We start from the raw sequence: 16,042 nt of genomic DNA on the forward strand, positions 1-16,042 counted from the left end.
CTATTATCATCTCACACTGTAGCCCATGATGCAGTAGATATAGCACATAGATTATGAGTTTACTCAGAAATGTCAGTCTGGATTTAATTGAACATTTTAAAAGTAGAATGTCTTATTTATTGTCCCTTGAAACCTTATCGTTTAGCCCAAGGAAGATCTAGAGTCTAGATCTACAGCTGCATCATTAGCCATGCCATTGTCTAATATAACATTGTCTAGTCCAGTGGATCCCAAACTCTCTCTGCAGGGCCCCCCTTTCCCAGATAGGAACATTATTGATCCCCCCCCCCCCCCCCATTCAATCTACACAGGTTCAGAATCAAACTTTATTTAATAAAGTTTTCTAATCGAGCGAAACAAATGCAATTACAAATGGTGCAATTTCATCACTGTGGGAGAAATAAAGAGCATAGTGAAGTTATAAAGAAGAATAAACAGCTGTCTCCACACGAATGGCTGGGAAATTAACCAGCTCCCAGTCAGAAGAAAACGTAAAAGGGGATCATCTCAAGTCTCACACTTTTCCGTGGCTGGTGTGGACTTGCTTTGTGCTGCACATCTTCTCAATTCAGGGTTGCAGCTGGGAAACAGTCACTCTTAGTTCCTTTTCAATGTGCAGCTTTGATGTGTATTTTGTCTTAATAGAGACCACAGCAGAAAAGCTTATAGGTAGGATGTAGCAAAAGGGAGGAGTGTGCCCACAGCTTTCCCTCCTAGCACTGAGTAATCCTTCTCCACTCCAATCCAAAATGCAGCCAGTGTTTTAGACTTAAACTGCAGGCTCATTGATGAATCTGAGGTGACAACAATGAACTGTTCCTCCTCTGCAGTGTACCACTGAAGGGGTCTCGGATCCAGTCAAATATTTTAGGCTCCTGGAAACGTTTTTGTAGAGTGGAGAGGTGACCTTTCATGCATGGGATCATTGTGTTCTGAAGTTTGTTGAGCTCAATGAATGTTTTCAAGTTCCCAAAGGAGTCTATATTTCCCTCAGTAACTCGCTGATCCCACATCTCCAGTTTTCTTGTGAATGATGTGATTTTATCTGCCCGATGTGGAAGGTGTGTATCGGTGGCTTGCATCTGTAGATTTAGCCCATTGAGTTTCTGAAACATCTTACTCAAGTATGCAACTTTCAGGAGGAATTTGTCATTTTTAAACTTATTGGCAAGCTCGTGACCCTCTTCCTCCATGAAAGCGCTGATCTCATCTCGGAGCTCAAATATTCTGGTAAAACCTTTCCCGCGTGACAGACAACGAGCCTCACTGTGAAACAAAGCAGCTGTGTGGTTGGAGCCCATTTCCTCGCACAGGGCAGGAAAAATCCGGGCTTTGATGGGGCGTGTTTTAATGCAGTTTACTGTAGCGATGACATCCGTCATTACATCGTTTAGCTCGGGACTCAGCTGTTTAGACACCGACGCTTCTCAGTGGATCATACAGTGTGTCCATCGCACATTGGGGGAGATGCGCTTCACGAGTGCTTGCAGTCCGCCCCGTTTCCCAGCCATAGCCATAGCCCCGTCGGTGTTTATGATTTTAAGCATTTATTCTGCAGTGGCTCTGCCAGTAATTTGCTTACAGAATCCTTGAAATTTGCTGCTTGAAATCCTCAGCATCGATACATCTGATGTATGTTATGAATAAACAGTCTCTGTCACTGTCAGTAGCTTCATCCACCTGCAGCGTGAAGTGGCGTCTGTCCCGCACCTTGTCAGTCAGCTGCTCCTCTATGTCTTTTGACATGTCATGAATGCAGCTTGCGATCATATTGTTTTATAACAGAATTGCCTTTTACTTGCTGGCTGTTGCTTCATCAATCATAGTTGCAACCATATCGATGGTGGAGGGAAATATTAAATCCTCAGCTATTGTGTGTGGTGTTTGACAGTGAGCAACTCGGTAGGCAACTTTATATGATGCCAGTTGAGCGTTTTTAGGCAAAGATACTGTATAACTTTAGTAATGATGCTTTGTTGTGCACAGCGGTTTGTGAGTTTTCCTTTAAAGAAACCAACTGGCTTATCTTTATGCTTAGGGTTTGTTGTCTCCAGATGATGTCTTAATTTGTTTGGCTTCAGACTGTCAGCAGCGAGTATTTTCAGACACACAACACACTGTGGTCTCTCCTGGTTACCCACCATTGTCGTTGTGAAACCAAGGGCCAGATATGACTCATCATAATTTCTCTTCTTTGCTTTGGAGCTTGAAGTTGCAGCTGATGAAGAGTCAGCCTCTGCTGGAGGCTTGGCTGGGTGCACAAACTTGTCCATGTTTTTGCTAGCAGTGTTCGAGTGGAGCGTAGGCTATCCTATTGGTCTGCCCCCCTGCAATACCTAGGGTGCACCCCCCAGTCTGAGAACCACTGGTCTACTCTAATATAATGGGTATGGGGTTTAGGCACAACAGACTTTCTTATTCTGTAAAACAGGTCACATTGCTTCCAGGTCAGGTCTGTGCTACGATCAAAGTTGAACATGCTGCTGTTTTATTCAAGAGATGCTTTCACAAGCTACCAAAGATGGGTGCAGGTTGACATCTAAAACTCCTGCCACCAAAATGGATAAGGGCTTTAAGCTATACGCTTCCTCATACATAAGCAACTACAAGGGAATGTATCTGCTTATGTTAGCTAATGTTATTAGGATAGAGCTTTAAGAAAAAAAATGGATTTTATAATGTTAGCTAACATTAGTAGTCCTGAATGGGGATAATTCAGTACGTCACTAGCAATCTAACACCAACAAGTTAATCTTAGCCGATAGAGAACTCTCTGCAAATTTCTGATTTCTTATTGTTAGCTATTTGAGCTTCATAGTCTTGCTGTCGCTTATTTTCCCCCAGTATCATACAAAGACAGGCTGAGTGGTGATGTTAGCACCTGGGCAGCCTGTCACATGGCTATGAGGAAGCCACACAGCCTGAGAGTAACTTTAGGGATGTGTTGGGTGTTCTGTTGGAGTTCTCAGTCTGTTCCAGTTCAGGGACAGTATTTATCAAGCTTCTTAGGATATAAGTAGGAGTAGAATGATCAGTGATCATGACCCGGCCCCCTTGACTAATAATATTATGGTTCTTTATGGCATATTTGTGGTTCTCCCCTATTTATAAATTCATGTCTCACATTATATATCCATAATATCCAAAGATTTCATGTGATGGAAACTTATGGTTGAAATTCCTTGATTTTGTGCATTATAATATACAGCAGAAATCACTGCTAGGATTGTCCCACTTCTAGAACTTTACTGGTCATGACAAGTACATTTTCTTCTTCTCACTAACATTTGGATATTTAAATCCAAGAAAATGCCAACAATAAAAACCAATAGCTTTCTCCTTCTCAGACAAGTGGATGTAATGAGACCTGGTTTCTGGTTCGGTCATGTGACCTTTGATATAACCCCTATTAAAATACACAGTTTGTTACTAATGTGGTATTTGTGTGTTTGATGTTGATCTGCCCGGCAACTAGATGGCCAGCCATTGGTTCAGGTGTCGGATTCCTGGTCATCCCTATTCATGAACTTGATGAGAATACCATCAAGAAATCGCCAGACCACCGCAAAGCCCAGTAAAGAAACCAGTCCTGAAGCCTGCTGGTGAAGACCTGCTACCCAACAGTGAACTGCAACCCCAAGACAAAACCTTTCACCTTAAACCTTCACAAAGAGAGAAATTCAAAGGGGCTCCACTCCAACAACCGCTCAAAACACCGCACCTTCTGGAGTGCTACCATTCCCTCAGCTCATCAATTCTACAACCTACTGTCATCCACCTAAAGAAACAGATCCATATACTACATCTGTCATGTTAGTTGTCGTGTTAGTTCAGAATAAATGCATGTTTTTTACACAACTTCAGCCTCCGTTCATTGAGTGCTCACTGCCTCTGTGCGAACTGGCTGTTACGCTCTGAAACCTCAAACTCGCCTGAAATATCACGAGACTCTCTCTCTCAACAGCCATGAGGGGAACTTTGCTACCAATCGTTTACATGATCTGGTAATGCAGCTCACTGGACGTGCATTCTAACACAGGTTACTAAGTGATATTGGTAATTGGTAAATCCCATTTAAGTCTCACATTTGCAAACTCACGGAGATTCACAGTTGAGTTTGGAGGAACCAACCATTCGGTATAACCGCACTGCACTGCTGGAATTCATGGACACTTTGTTGATATAGATGAAATAGGCAGCTACAAGTTCATAACGTCTTTCGGACTTTATTTAATGAGGCCATAAAGCAAAGATACATGTCAACCAGAAATCTTTGTGCCGACTGACCACCAGTAGTGAATAAGTTAACCTCATGAAATTTTTTAATGTGAAGAAAATAAATCGATGGATGAAGGAAAATAACACATAATTTCGATTCTATGTTTGATAAGAAAATAAACTAATTAGAAGCCATCAATTAACAAATCAATAACAAATAGCCGTTGCCATCGATGACTATGTTGTTTTGGATTGCAGTGATTCTCAGCTATCAGTCCGTCGTATAACATTAGTGGGTGGCCTGTCAGTCAGCTAAAAAGCTTGAGTGCCTAAATGAAGATGTACAGAGGTCTGTTTCTATTGATTTAAGGTAATGTAACATATAAACAGTAGTCAGCGTTGACGTAGACAAACTTGGTCTCCCAGACAGCTTTCCAACATGTACTCTAAATGTTTTCATGCTGCATGTTGCCAAGCCATTAGCTTCTGTCATCTTGGCCAGATTGTTTTGTTACCCCACCTCTTTTACAAATCCACTGGCCAGGGGACACATGGTATAAGCATGTATTCCATACAACTAAATGGATTTTGTTGCAGTTTTATTTGCCTAGACATTGCTGGGCTGACTGTACTTTAAGATGACGGCTATCATAGGGCATTATGGTGTGTGTATGCGTTTCATTTTAATATATTAAACTTCTTTTTCATAGCATTACTTAGGGAAGTTCTTATGAAACTTGAGATGGTGTTTGATCAACAAAAAATCATTATTGGTCTTGGGCTAAGTTGTTGGACCTAGGCACTGACGAAGATCTGCTGCCCCTGCAAGACCATCATCAACTCAGTCTGGAACAGAGGATGCAGCAGGATCCAGACCTTAAACTAAAACTGATGAGCATTTCTCAGGGTCGGCATGGTGATGCAGTGGTTGGCACTGTTGCCTCATATCTCTGGGACCCAGGTTTGAGTCTCAGCCTGGGTCACATGTGTGTGGAGTTTGCATGTTCTCCCCATGTCCTCGTGGGGTTTCCTCTGGGTACTCCGGTTTCCCCCGCAGTCCAAAAACATGCTGAGGCTAATTGGAGTTACTAAATTGCCCATAGGTGTGTGTGTGTGAGTGAATGGTGTGTGAGTGTGCCCTGCGATGGGCTGGCCCCCCATCCTGGTGTTGTTCCCTGCCTCGTGCCCATTGCTTCCTGGATAGGCTACGGGCCCCCCGCGACCCAGTAGGATAAGCGGTTTGGAAAATGGATGGATGGATGGATTTCTCAGGGTTTTTTTTATATAATAAACTGATTGCATTCTATTCTGACGGTGCTTCTGAAACTAGAAGTGATCATCTTTTAGGATTATTCCTGTTAGGGCCTTGGGGGTGAGAACACAGAATGGCATCCAGAGGGCGGTCTGTTCATTCAGCCTTACCTCTAGTGCCAAGCCCCACATCTCAGCATCTCACCAGCTGTTGCGTGGCAGGGGGTGGTTAGCGCCATGCCTTTCACCTGTTTTAAAAGCACTTTAGAACAACATGCACCAACACCACATTTGAGCGGGCGAAGGGGGGCATGGGGTCTTTTCACACCCCCATTCTCTGTTCGCCATTTGGAGCTGGGGGCTGAGAGGAAGAGCTGGCCGTCTGGCCGGGGTCTGAGCTGCTGGGCTTCTCGGCTGCTGCGGGGTCCTGGGTGGTCTTCTGGTCTCCTCGCCAGAGGAAACAATAGGGGTCCACATAGAGTATATATGGGGAGTGAGAGTATGTGTACAGCATTCATTTCTGTGTGTCTAAATGTTGGGTGAATGTGTAAATATTTGTTTATGTGTGCATGAGGGTGGGAACGTATGCTTGTATATGTGTGTGCCTGTTTGTTTATACACACATGTCAGGTTGGGTCCTAGACTCCACCTGAAATAACATCTCGGACTCTATTCCCCCCCGCCACACTCCCTGCTGGTGGATGGGGCCCCCGGCCGCTGATGCGTTGGTGGTTCTCGATGTCTGGGACTGGGTGCTCGGGTGGGTGCTGGTTTCACCTTCAGCGGTTGCCTGGCAGGGTCTTGCCCTCCTGGCTCAGTCGGGCCCTTGCTGGTGGGTTGGGGCACCTTTGGATCTCTGGGCCGGGGGCCCGGTCTGTCCTGGTGGGGCCGGCCGCTGGTGGAGCCTGCGGGCTCGCCTCCAGACCCCCTGGGGCTCCTGCACTGTGGCTGCCGGATGGCCTCCCTCCAGAGCTCTCCTCTGCCCTTTTCTGGGTGAGGGCTGCTATTCTCCCTGTGGTGGTCCTCCGGGGCTCCCATGCCCTGGGGGGCCTCTGCATGTCTGGGGCCCGGGTCTCCTCTGTGTCTGCTTCATGTCCTGAGGGGTGGGGCTCCCCACACACACTACTAGACATTTACATGGAGAAATCTTTTGAACACCAGCGCGCTCACACACACAGGTGTACAAACTGGTACTCACAGACACACACTGTCTCGATCGGCTGTTGCTTCTTAACATGGTCATTGTGATTCGTACAGATGTTGGTTGTTTTCTCTCATCAGCAGGTACTGAAGCAGATTATCTGTGTTTTTTTTTCCTCTTTTCCCTCCCTCTCTATTTCCCTTCTTCTCAGTTTTCGTCCTTCTTTCCCCCTCTTTCTCCCTCTCATGAGGAAATAAATAAAAATAAATAAATAGAAATAAAGTAGTCCTCCGCAGAGCGGGGGTGGTGGAGGGAAAAAAAATAAATAAATAAAAATCCCGATGACGAGAGGACAGGGCCACTGTGCTACACGCACAGCCAGACAGTCAAAATAGGAGGCACAACGGGCCCCATCAGTCAGCGCGTGCACGACTACTATACTACAGGCGAAGCCGCCCCCTAAAAGCAGTCTGACTGCCAGGCACTTACCCCCACCGTCCAAGTACAGCAGTGATGCTGACTCGACTAGGGGGCCACGACAGAGCAACGCGACGCCCCAACCAATGATACCCGGCCTTACGGAGGCGGTGGAGAAGAAGACGTCGCCCACCCATACGTCTCGCACCCGATCAATAAAAGCCCCATCCCACCCAGTCTCCTGGAGGCATAAAACGGTAGTGTCTTTGCACATTGTTAAAATAGCCTGCACCTTCGCCCAGGAGCACAGCCCCCGGGCATTCAAGGATGTCAATAAAAGAGTCATTTTAAAAGCAGGCACAAGGAGACACGATAAAACCAGTAAAAACGGGGCACGGAGCTAAAACACACACAAAACCACTGAAAGCGAGACGTCCCCACACCAGATAAAACCGCCAGCACCACCACCCGCCACCCAACTCAATGAGCGGGCGACGTCATGGATAAAAGACACAGAGCCCACCGGATAAAAAGGAAATAAAACAATAAAACTCATAAATAAATGATCAAGAAAAAAGTATACCCGCAGACAACAAAAACATAAAACAGGGGATGGGGCGCTAAGGGATGATGGTAAATCATAAAAATAAACCAAACAAAATAAATAGACAAGAAACATACATCAAAAAAAAGGAAACAGAAAACCACAAAGCATTCAGTTAAAAGTCGTCGCCATCGTCCGGACCCGAGCTTGCAGCACTGCCGCAGACTGCATCTTCTCCTTCTGCTGGTGAAGTGAGAACACGATGTTGTAAATAAGGCAGTCGTGGGATTCGAACCCACACCTCCGAAGAGACTGGAGCCTTAATCCAGCGCCTTGGACCGCTCGGTCACACTACCCATGTTATGCCTTATCTTGCAGTTCGGCTCATATGAAGAACCTTTATATACAATAGGCATCCTAAGAGAAACAGGCAGGTCTTGTACGCTGATTTGTGTTAAACCGCGGTCGAACTCCAATGAGTCGGCAACAAGAGAAAGTCACATTAGACACCCACATACATTTTTAGTGTGAGGAAACTTTCTCTATATAAATACAGACAACCACGCTACGTAGAAGTTAAACAGGCCAGCGGTGGGATTCGAACCCACGCCTCCAAAGAGACTGGAGCCTTTATCCAGTGCCTTGGACCGCTCGGCCACACTATCCATGTTATTCCTTATTTTGCAGTTCGGCTCATATGAAGAAGCTTTATATACAATAGGTATCCTAAAAGAAACAGGCAGGTCTTGAATGCTGATTGGTGTTGAACCGTGGTCGAACTCCAATGAGTCAGCAACAAGAGAAAGTCACATTAGACCCCCACATGCATTTTTAGTGTGAGGAAACTTTCTCTAGACAAATACAGACAACCAGGCTTCTTAGAAGTTAAACATGGCAGCGGTGGGATTCGAACCCACGCCTCCGAAGAGACTGGAGCCTTAATCCAGCGCCTTGGACCGCTCGGACACACTACCCATATTATTCCTTATTTTGCAGCTCGGCTCATATGAAGAAGCTTTATATACAATAGGTATCCTAAAAGAAACAGGCAGGTCTTGTATGCTGATTTCTGTTGAACCGTTATAGAACTCCAATAAGTCGGCCTCAAGAGAAAGTCACATTAGACACCCTCATGCAATTTTAGGATGAGGCAACTTTTTCTAGACAAACGCAGACAAGCAGGCTTCTTAAAAGTTAAACATGGCAGCGGTGGGATTCGAACCCACGCCTCCGAAGAGACTGGAGCCTAAATCCAGCGCCTTTGACCGCTTGGCCACAGTCCCCATGTCGTTTCTTGTTTTACAGTTCGGCCCTTATGAAAGACCTTTATATACAATAGGTATCCTAAGAGAAACAGGCAGGTCTTGTCTGCTGATTTGTGTTGAACCGTGGTCGAACTCCAATGAGTCGGCAACAAGAGAAAGTCACATTAGACACCCACATGCATTTTTAGCGTGAGGAAACGTTTTCTAGACAAATGCAGACAAGCAGGATTCTGATAAGTTGAACATGGCAGTGGTGGGATTCGAACCCACGCCTCCGAAGAGACTGGAGCCTAAATCCAGCGCCTTTGACCGCTCGGCCACACTACCCATGTCATTTCTTGTTTTACAGTTCGGCCCTTATGAAAAACTTTATATACAATAGGTATCCTAAGAGAAACAGGCAGGTCTTGTCTGCTGATTTGTGTTGAACCGTGGTCGAACTCCAATGAGTCGGCAACAAGAGAAAGTCACATTAGACACCCACATGCATTTTTAGGGTGAGGCAACTTTTTGTAGACAAATGCAGACGATCGGGCTTATTCGAAGTTAAACCTGGCAGCGGTGGGATTCGAACCCATGCCTCCGAAGAGACTGGAGCCTTAATCCAGCACCTTGGACCGCTCGGCCACACTACCCATGTTATTTCTTATTTTGCAGTTCGGCTCATATGAAGAACCTTTATATACAATAGGTATCCTAAGAGAAACAGGCAGGTCTTGTCTGCTGATTGGTGTTGAACCGTGGTCGAACTCCAATGAGTCGGCAACAAGAGAAAGTCACATTAGACCCCAACATGCATTTTTAGTGTGAGGAAACTTTCTCTAGACAAATACAGACAACCTGGCTTCTTAGAAGTTAAACATGGCAGCGGTGGGATTCCAACCCACGCCTCCGAAGAGACTGGAGCCTTAATCCAGCGCCTTGGACCGCTCGGCCACACTACCCATGTTATTCCTTATTTTGCAGTTCGGCTCATATGAAGAAGCTTTATATACAATAGGTATCCTAAGAGAAACAGGCAGGTCTTGTACGCTGATTTGTGTTGAACCGCGGTCGAACTCCAATGAGTTGGCAACAAGAGAAAGTCACATTACACACCCACATGCATTTTTAGCGTGAGGAAACGTTTTCTAGACAAATGCAGACAAGCAGGCTTCTTAGAAGTTACATATGGCAGCGGTGGGATTCGAACCCACATCTCCGAAGAGACTGGAGCCGAAATCCAGCGCCTTGGACCGCTCGGTCACACTACCGATGTTATGCCTTATTTTGCAGTTCGGCTCATATGAAGAACCTTTATATACAATAGGTATCCTAAGAGAAACAGGCAGGTCTTGTCTGCTGATTGGTGTTGAACCGTGGTCGAACTCCAATGAGTCGGCAACAAGAGAAAGTCACATTAGACCCCAACATGCATTTTTAGTGTGAGGAAACTTTCTCTAGACAAATACAGACAACCTGGCTTCTTAGAAGTTAAACATGGCAGCGGTGGGATTCGAACCCACGCCTCCGAAGAGACTGGAGCCTTAATCCAGCGCCTTGGACCGCTCGGCCACACTACCCATGTTATTCCTTATTTTGCAGTTCGGCTCATATGAAGAAGCTTTATATACAATAGGTATCCTAAGAGAAACAGGCAGGTTTTGTCTGCTGATTTGTGTTGAACTGTGGTCGAACTCCAATGAGTCGGCAACAAGAGAAAGTCACATTAGACACCCACATGCATTTTTAGGGTGAGGCAACTTTTTCTAGACAAATGCAGACAAGCAGGATTCTGAGAAGTTAAACATGGCAGTGGTGGGATTCGAACCCACGCCTCCGAAGAGACTGGAGCCTAAATCCAGCGCCTTGGACCGCTCGGCCACACTACCCATGTCGTTTCATGTTTTACAGTTCAGCACTCATGAAAAACCTTTATATATAATAGGTATCCTAAGAGAAACAGGCAGGTCTTGTCTGCTGATTTGTGTTGAACCGTTATAGAACTCCAATAAGTCGGCCTCAAGAGAAAGTCACAGTAAACACCCACATGCATTTTTAGAGTGAGGCAACTTATTCTAGACAAATGCAGACAAGCAGGCTTCTTAGAAGTTAAACATGGCAGCAGTGGGATTTGAACCCACGCCTCCGAAGAGACAGGAGCCTAAATCTAGCGCCTTTGACCGCTCGGCCACACTACCCATGTCGGTTCTTGTTTTACAGTTCAGCCCTTATGAAAAACCTTTATATACAATAGGTATCCTAAGAGAAACAGGCAGGTCTTGTACGCTGATTTGTGTTGAACCGCGGTCGAACTCCAATGAGTTGGCAACAAGAGAAAGTCACATTACACACCCACATGCATTTTTAGCGTGAGGAAACGTTTTCTAGACAAATGCAGACAAGCAGGCTTCTTAGAAGTTACATATGGCAGCGGTGGGATTCGAACCAACATCTCCGAAGAGACTGGAGCCTTAATCCAGCGCCTTGGACCGCTCGGTCACACTACCGATGTTATGCCTTATTTTGCAGTTCGGCTCATATGAAGAACCTTTATATACAATAGGTATCCTAAGAGAAACAGGCAGGTCTTGTCTGCTGATTGGTGTTGAACCGTGGTCGAACTCCAATGAGTCGGCAACAAGAGAAAGTCACATTAGACCCCAACATGTATTTTTAGTGTGCGGAAACTTTCTCTAGACAAATACAGACAACCTGGTTTCTTAGAAGTTAAACATGGCAGCGGTGGGATTCGAACCCACGCCTCCGAAGAGACTGGAGCCTTAATCCAGCGCCTTGGACCGCTCGGCCACACTACCCATGTTATTCCTTATTTTGCAGTTCGGCTCATATGAAGAAGCTTTATATACAATAGGTATCCTAAGAGAAACAGGCAGGTTTTGTCTGCTGATTTGTGTTGAACTGTGGTCGAACTCCAATGAGTCGGCAACAAGAGAAAGTCACATTAGACACCCACATGCATTTTTAGGGTGAGGCAACTTTTTCTAGACAAATGCAGACAAGCAGGATTCTGAGAAGTTACACATGGCAGTGGTGGGATTCCAACCCACGCCTCCGAAGAGACTGGAACCTAAATCCAGCGCCATGGACCCCTCGGCCACACTACCCATGTCGTTTCATGTTTTACAGTTCAGCCCTCATGAAAAACCTTTATATATAATAGGTATCCTAAGAGAAACAGGCAGGTCTTGTCTGCTGATTTGTGTTGAACCGTTATCGAACTCCAATAAGTCGGCCTCAAGAGAACGTCACATTAAACACCCACATGCATTTTTAGAGTGAGGCAACTTTTTCTAGACAAATGCAGACAAGCAGGCTTCTTAGAAGTTAAACATGGCAGCAGTGGGATTTGAACCCACGCCTCCGAAGAGACAGGAGCCTAAATCTAGCGCCTTTGACCGCTCGACCACACTACCCATGACGTTTCTTGCTTTACAGTTCAGCCCTTATGAAAAACCTTTATATACAATAGGTATCCTAAGAGAAACAGGCAGATCTTGTCAGCTGATTTGGTTTAACCGTGGTCGAACTCCAATGAGTCGGCAAAAAGAGAAAGTTACATTAGACACCCACATGTATTTTTAGTGTGAGGAAACTTTCTCTAGACAAATACAGACAACCAGGCTTCTTAGAAGTTGAACATGGCAGCGGTGGGATTCGAACCCACGCCTCCGAAGAGACTAGAGCCTTAATCCAGCGCCTTGGACCGCTCGGCCACACTACCCATGTTACTCCTTATTTTGCAGTTCGGCTCATATGAAGAACCTTTATATACAATAAGTATCCTAAGAGAAACAGGCAGGTCTTGTCTGCTGATTTGTGTTGAATCGTGGTTGAACTCCAATGAGTCGGCAACAAGAGAAAGTCACATTAGACACCCACACGCATTTTTAGTGTGAGGAAACCTTTTCTAGACAAATGCAGACAAGCAGGCTTCTTAGAAGTTAAATATGGCAGCGGTGGGATTCGAACCCACGCCTCCGAAGAGACTGGAGCCTAAATCCAGCGCCTTGGACCGCTCGGCCACACTACTCATGTTATTCCTTATTTTGCAGTTCGGCTCATATGAAGAACCTTTATATACAATAAGTATCCTAAGAGAAACAGGCAGGTCTTGTATGCTGATTTGTGTTGAACCGTGGTCGAACTCCAATGAGTCGGCAACAAGAGAAAGTCACATTAGAGACCCACATGCATTTTTAGTGTGAAGAAACTTCCTCTAGACAAATACAGACATCCAGGCTTCTTAGAAGTTAAACATGGCAGCGGTGGGATTCGAACCCACGCCTCCGAAGAGACTGGAGCCTTAATCCAGCGCCTTGGACCGCTCGGCCATACTACCCATGTTATTCCTTACTTGGCAGTTTGGCTCATATGAAGAAGCTTTATATACAATAGGTATCCTAAGAGAAACAGGCAGGTCTTGTATGCTGATTTGTGTTGAACCGTTATCGAACTCCAATAAGTCGGCCTCAAGAGAAAGTCACATTAGACACCCACATGCATTTTTAGGGTGAGGCAACTTTTTCTAGACAAATGCAGACAAGCAGGCTTCTTAGAAGTTAAACATGGCAGCGGTGGGATTCGAACCCACGCCTCCGAAGAGACTGGAGCCTTAATCCAGCGCCTTGGACCGCTCGGCCACACTACCCATGTTATTCCTTATTTTGCAGTTCGGCTCATATGAAGAACCTTTATATACAATAAGTATCCTAAGAGAAACAGGCCACATTCTATATACAATAGGTATCCTAAGAGAAACAGGCAGGTCTTGTATGCTGATTTGTGTTGAACCGTTATCGAACTCCAATAAGTCGGCCTCAAGAGAAAGTCACATTAGACACCCACATGCATTTTTAGGGTGAGGCAACTTTTTCTAGACAAATGCAGAGAAGCAGGCTTCTTAGAAGTTAAACATGGCAGCGGTGGGATTCGAACCCACGCCTCCGAAGAGACTGGAGCCTATATCCAGCACCTTTGACCGCTCGGCCACACTACCCATGTCGTTTCTTATTTCATAGCTCGGCCCTTATGAAAAACCTTTATATACAATAGGAATCCTAAGAGAAACAGGCAGGTCTTGTCTGCCGATTTGTGTTGAACCGTGGTCGAACTCCAATGAGTCGGCAACAAGAGAAAGTCACATTAGACACCCACATGCATTTTTAGTGTGAGGAAACTTTCTCTAGACAAATACAGACACCCAGGCTTCTTAGAAGTTAAACATGGCAGTGGTGGGATTCGAACCCACGCCTCCGAAGAGACTGGAGCCTTAATCCAGCGCCTTGGACCGCTCGGCCACACTACCCACGTTATTCCTTATTTTGCAGTTCGGCTCATATGAAGAAGCTTTATATACAATAGGTATCCTAAGAGAAACAGGCAGGTCTTGTCTGCTGATTTGGTTGAACCGTGGTCGAACTCCAATGAGTCGGCAACAAGAGAAAGTCACATTAGACACCCACATGCATTTTTAGTGTGAGGAAACTTTTTCTAGACAAATGCAGAGAAGCAGGCTTCTTAGAAGTTAAATATGGCAGCGGTGGGATTCGAACCCACGCCTCCGAAGAGACTGGAGCCTAAATCCAGCGCCTTGGACCGCTCGGCCACACTACTCATGTTATTCCTTATTTTGCAGTTCGGCTCATATGAAGAACCTTTATATACAATAAGTATCCTAAGAGAAACAGGCAGGTCTTGTATGCTGATTTGTGTTGAACCGTGGTCGAACTCCAATGAGTCGGCAACAAGAGAAAGTCACATTAGAGACCCACATGCATTTTTAGTGTGAAGAAACTTCCTCTAGACAAATACAGACATCCAGGCTTCTTAGAAGTTAAACATGGCAGCGGTGGGATTCGAACCCACGCCTCCGAAGAGACTGGAGCCTTAATCCAGCGCCTTGGACCGCTCGGCCATACTACCCATGTTATTCCTTACTTGGCAGTTTGGCTCATATGAAGAAGCTTTATATACAATAGGTATCCTAAGAGAAACAGGCAGGTCTTGTATGCTGATTTGTGTTGAACCGTTATCGAACTCCAATAAGTCGGCCTCAAGAGAAAGTCACATTAGACACCCACATGCATTTTTAGGGTGAGGCAACTTTTTCTAGACAAATGCAGACAAGCAGGCTTCTTAGAAGTTAAACATGGCAGCGGTGGGATTCGAACCCACGCCTCCGAAGAGACTGGAGCCTTAATCCAGCGCCTTGGACCGCTCGGCCACACTACCCATGTTATTCCTTATTTTGCAGTTCGGCTCATATGAAGAACCTTTATATACAATAAGTATCCTAAGAGAAACAGGCCACATTCTATATACAATAGGTATCCTAAGAGAAACAGGCAGGTCTTGTATGCTGATTTGTGTTGAACCGTTATCGAACTCCAATAAGTCGGCCTCAAGAGAAAGTCACATTAGACACCCACATGCATTTTTAGGGTGAGGCAACTTTTTCTAGACAAATGCAGAGAAGCAGGCTTCTTAGAAGTTAAACATGGCAGCGGTGGGATTCGAACCCACGCCTCCGAAGAGACTGGAGCCTATATCCAGCACCTTTGACCGCTCGGCCACACTACCCATGTCGTTTCTTATTTCATAGCTCGGCCCTTATGAAAAACCTTTATATACAATAGGAATCCTAAGAGAAACAGGCAGGTCTTGTCTGCCGATTTGTGTTGAACCGTGGTCGAACTCCAATGAGTCGGCAACAAGAGAAAGTCACATTAGACACCCACATGCATTTTTAGTGTGAGGAAACTTTCTCTAGACAAATACAGACACCCAGGCTTCTTAGAAGTTAAACATGGCAGTGGTGGGATTCGAACCCACGCCTCCGAAGAGACTGGAGCCTTAATCCAGCGCCTTGGACCGCTCGGCCACACTACCCACGTTATTCCTTATTTTGCAGTTCGGCTCATATGAAGAAGCTTTATATACAATAGGTATCCTAAGAGAAACAGGCAGGTCTTGTCTGCTGATTTGGTTGAACCGTGGTCGAACTCCAATGAGTCGGCAACAAGAGAAAGTCACATTAGACACCCACATGCATTTTTAGTGTGAGGAAACTTTTTCTAGACAAATGCAGAGAAGCAGGCTTCTTAGAAGTTAAACATGGCAGCGGTGGGATTCGAACCCACGCCTCCGAAGAGACTGGAGCCTAAATCCGGCGCCTTTGACCGCTCGGCCACACTACCCATGTCG

At 45.5% G+C, this 16,042-nt stretch overlaps 1 protein-coding gene and 12 non-coding genes across 14 annotated transcripts in view; all 13 read right to left on the reverse strand.

Moving 5' to 3' along the window:
- Nucleotides 1–16,042, reverse strand: part of LOC125724529 (serine/threonine-protein kinase pim-1-like) — a 195,469-nt gene that overhangs the window by 66,252 nt on the left and 113,175 nt on the right. The window lies entirely within an intron of this gene.
- On the reverse strand, nucleotides 9,082–9,163 carry trnal-uag (transfer RNA leucine (anticodon UAG)). Its single transcript has one exon. It is a non-coding gene; the product is annotated as a tRNA-Leu (tRNA).
- On the reverse strand, nucleotides 10,008–10,089 carry trnar-ucg (transfer RNA arginine (anticodon UCG)). The gene has a single exon. It is a non-coding gene; the product is annotated as a tRNA-Arg (tRNA).
- Nucleotides 10,317–10,398, reverse strand: trnal-aag (transfer RNA leucine (anticodon AAG)). The gene has a single exon. It is a non-coding gene; the product is annotated as a tRNA-Leu (tRNA).
- On the reverse strand, nucleotides 10,626–10,707 carry trnal-uag (transfer RNA leucine (anticodon UAG)). Its single transcript has one exon. It is a non-coding gene; the product is annotated as a tRNA-Leu (tRNA).
- Nucleotides 11,553–11,634, reverse strand: trnal-aag (transfer RNA leucine (anticodon AAG)). The gene has a single exon. It is a non-coding gene; the product is annotated as a tRNA-Leu (tRNA).
- On the reverse strand, nucleotides 12,788–12,869 carry trnal-uag (transfer RNA leucine (anticodon UAG)). Its single transcript has one exon. It is a non-coding gene; the product is annotated as a tRNA-Leu (tRNA).
- trnal-aag (transfer RNA leucine (anticodon AAG)) lies at nucleotides 13,406–13,487 on the reverse strand. The gene has a single exon. It is a non-coding gene; the product is annotated as a tRNA-Leu (tRNA).
- Nucleotides 14,063–14,144, reverse strand: trnal-aag (transfer RNA leucine (anticodon AAG)). The gene has a single exon. It is a non-coding gene; the product is annotated as a tRNA-Leu (tRNA).
- Nucleotides 14,371–14,452, reverse strand: trnal-uag (transfer RNA leucine (anticodon UAG)). Its single transcript has one exon. It is a non-coding gene; the product is annotated as a tRNA-Leu (tRNA).
- trnal-aag (transfer RNA leucine (anticodon AAG)) lies at nucleotides 14,989–15,070 on the reverse strand. Its single transcript has one exon. It is a non-coding gene; the product is annotated as a tRNA-Leu (tRNA).
- trnal-aag (transfer RNA leucine (anticodon AAG)) lies at nucleotides 15,646–15,727 on the reverse strand. Its single transcript has one exon. It is a non-coding gene; the product is annotated as a tRNA-Leu (tRNA).
- Nucleotides 15,954–16,035, reverse strand: trnal-uag (transfer RNA leucine (anticodon UAG)). The gene has a single exon. It is a non-coding gene; the product is annotated as a tRNA-Leu (tRNA).

This window comes from Brienomyrus brachyistius, unplaced genomic scaffold (genome assembly GCF_023856365.1).
Source record: "Brienomyrus brachyistius isolate T26 unplaced genomic scaffold, BBRACH_0.4 scaffold57, whole genome shotgun sequence".
Classification (NCBI taxonomy): domain Eukaryota; kingdom Metazoa; phylum Chordata; class Actinopteri; order Osteoglossiformes; family Mormyridae; genus Brienomyrus; species Brienomyrus brachyistius.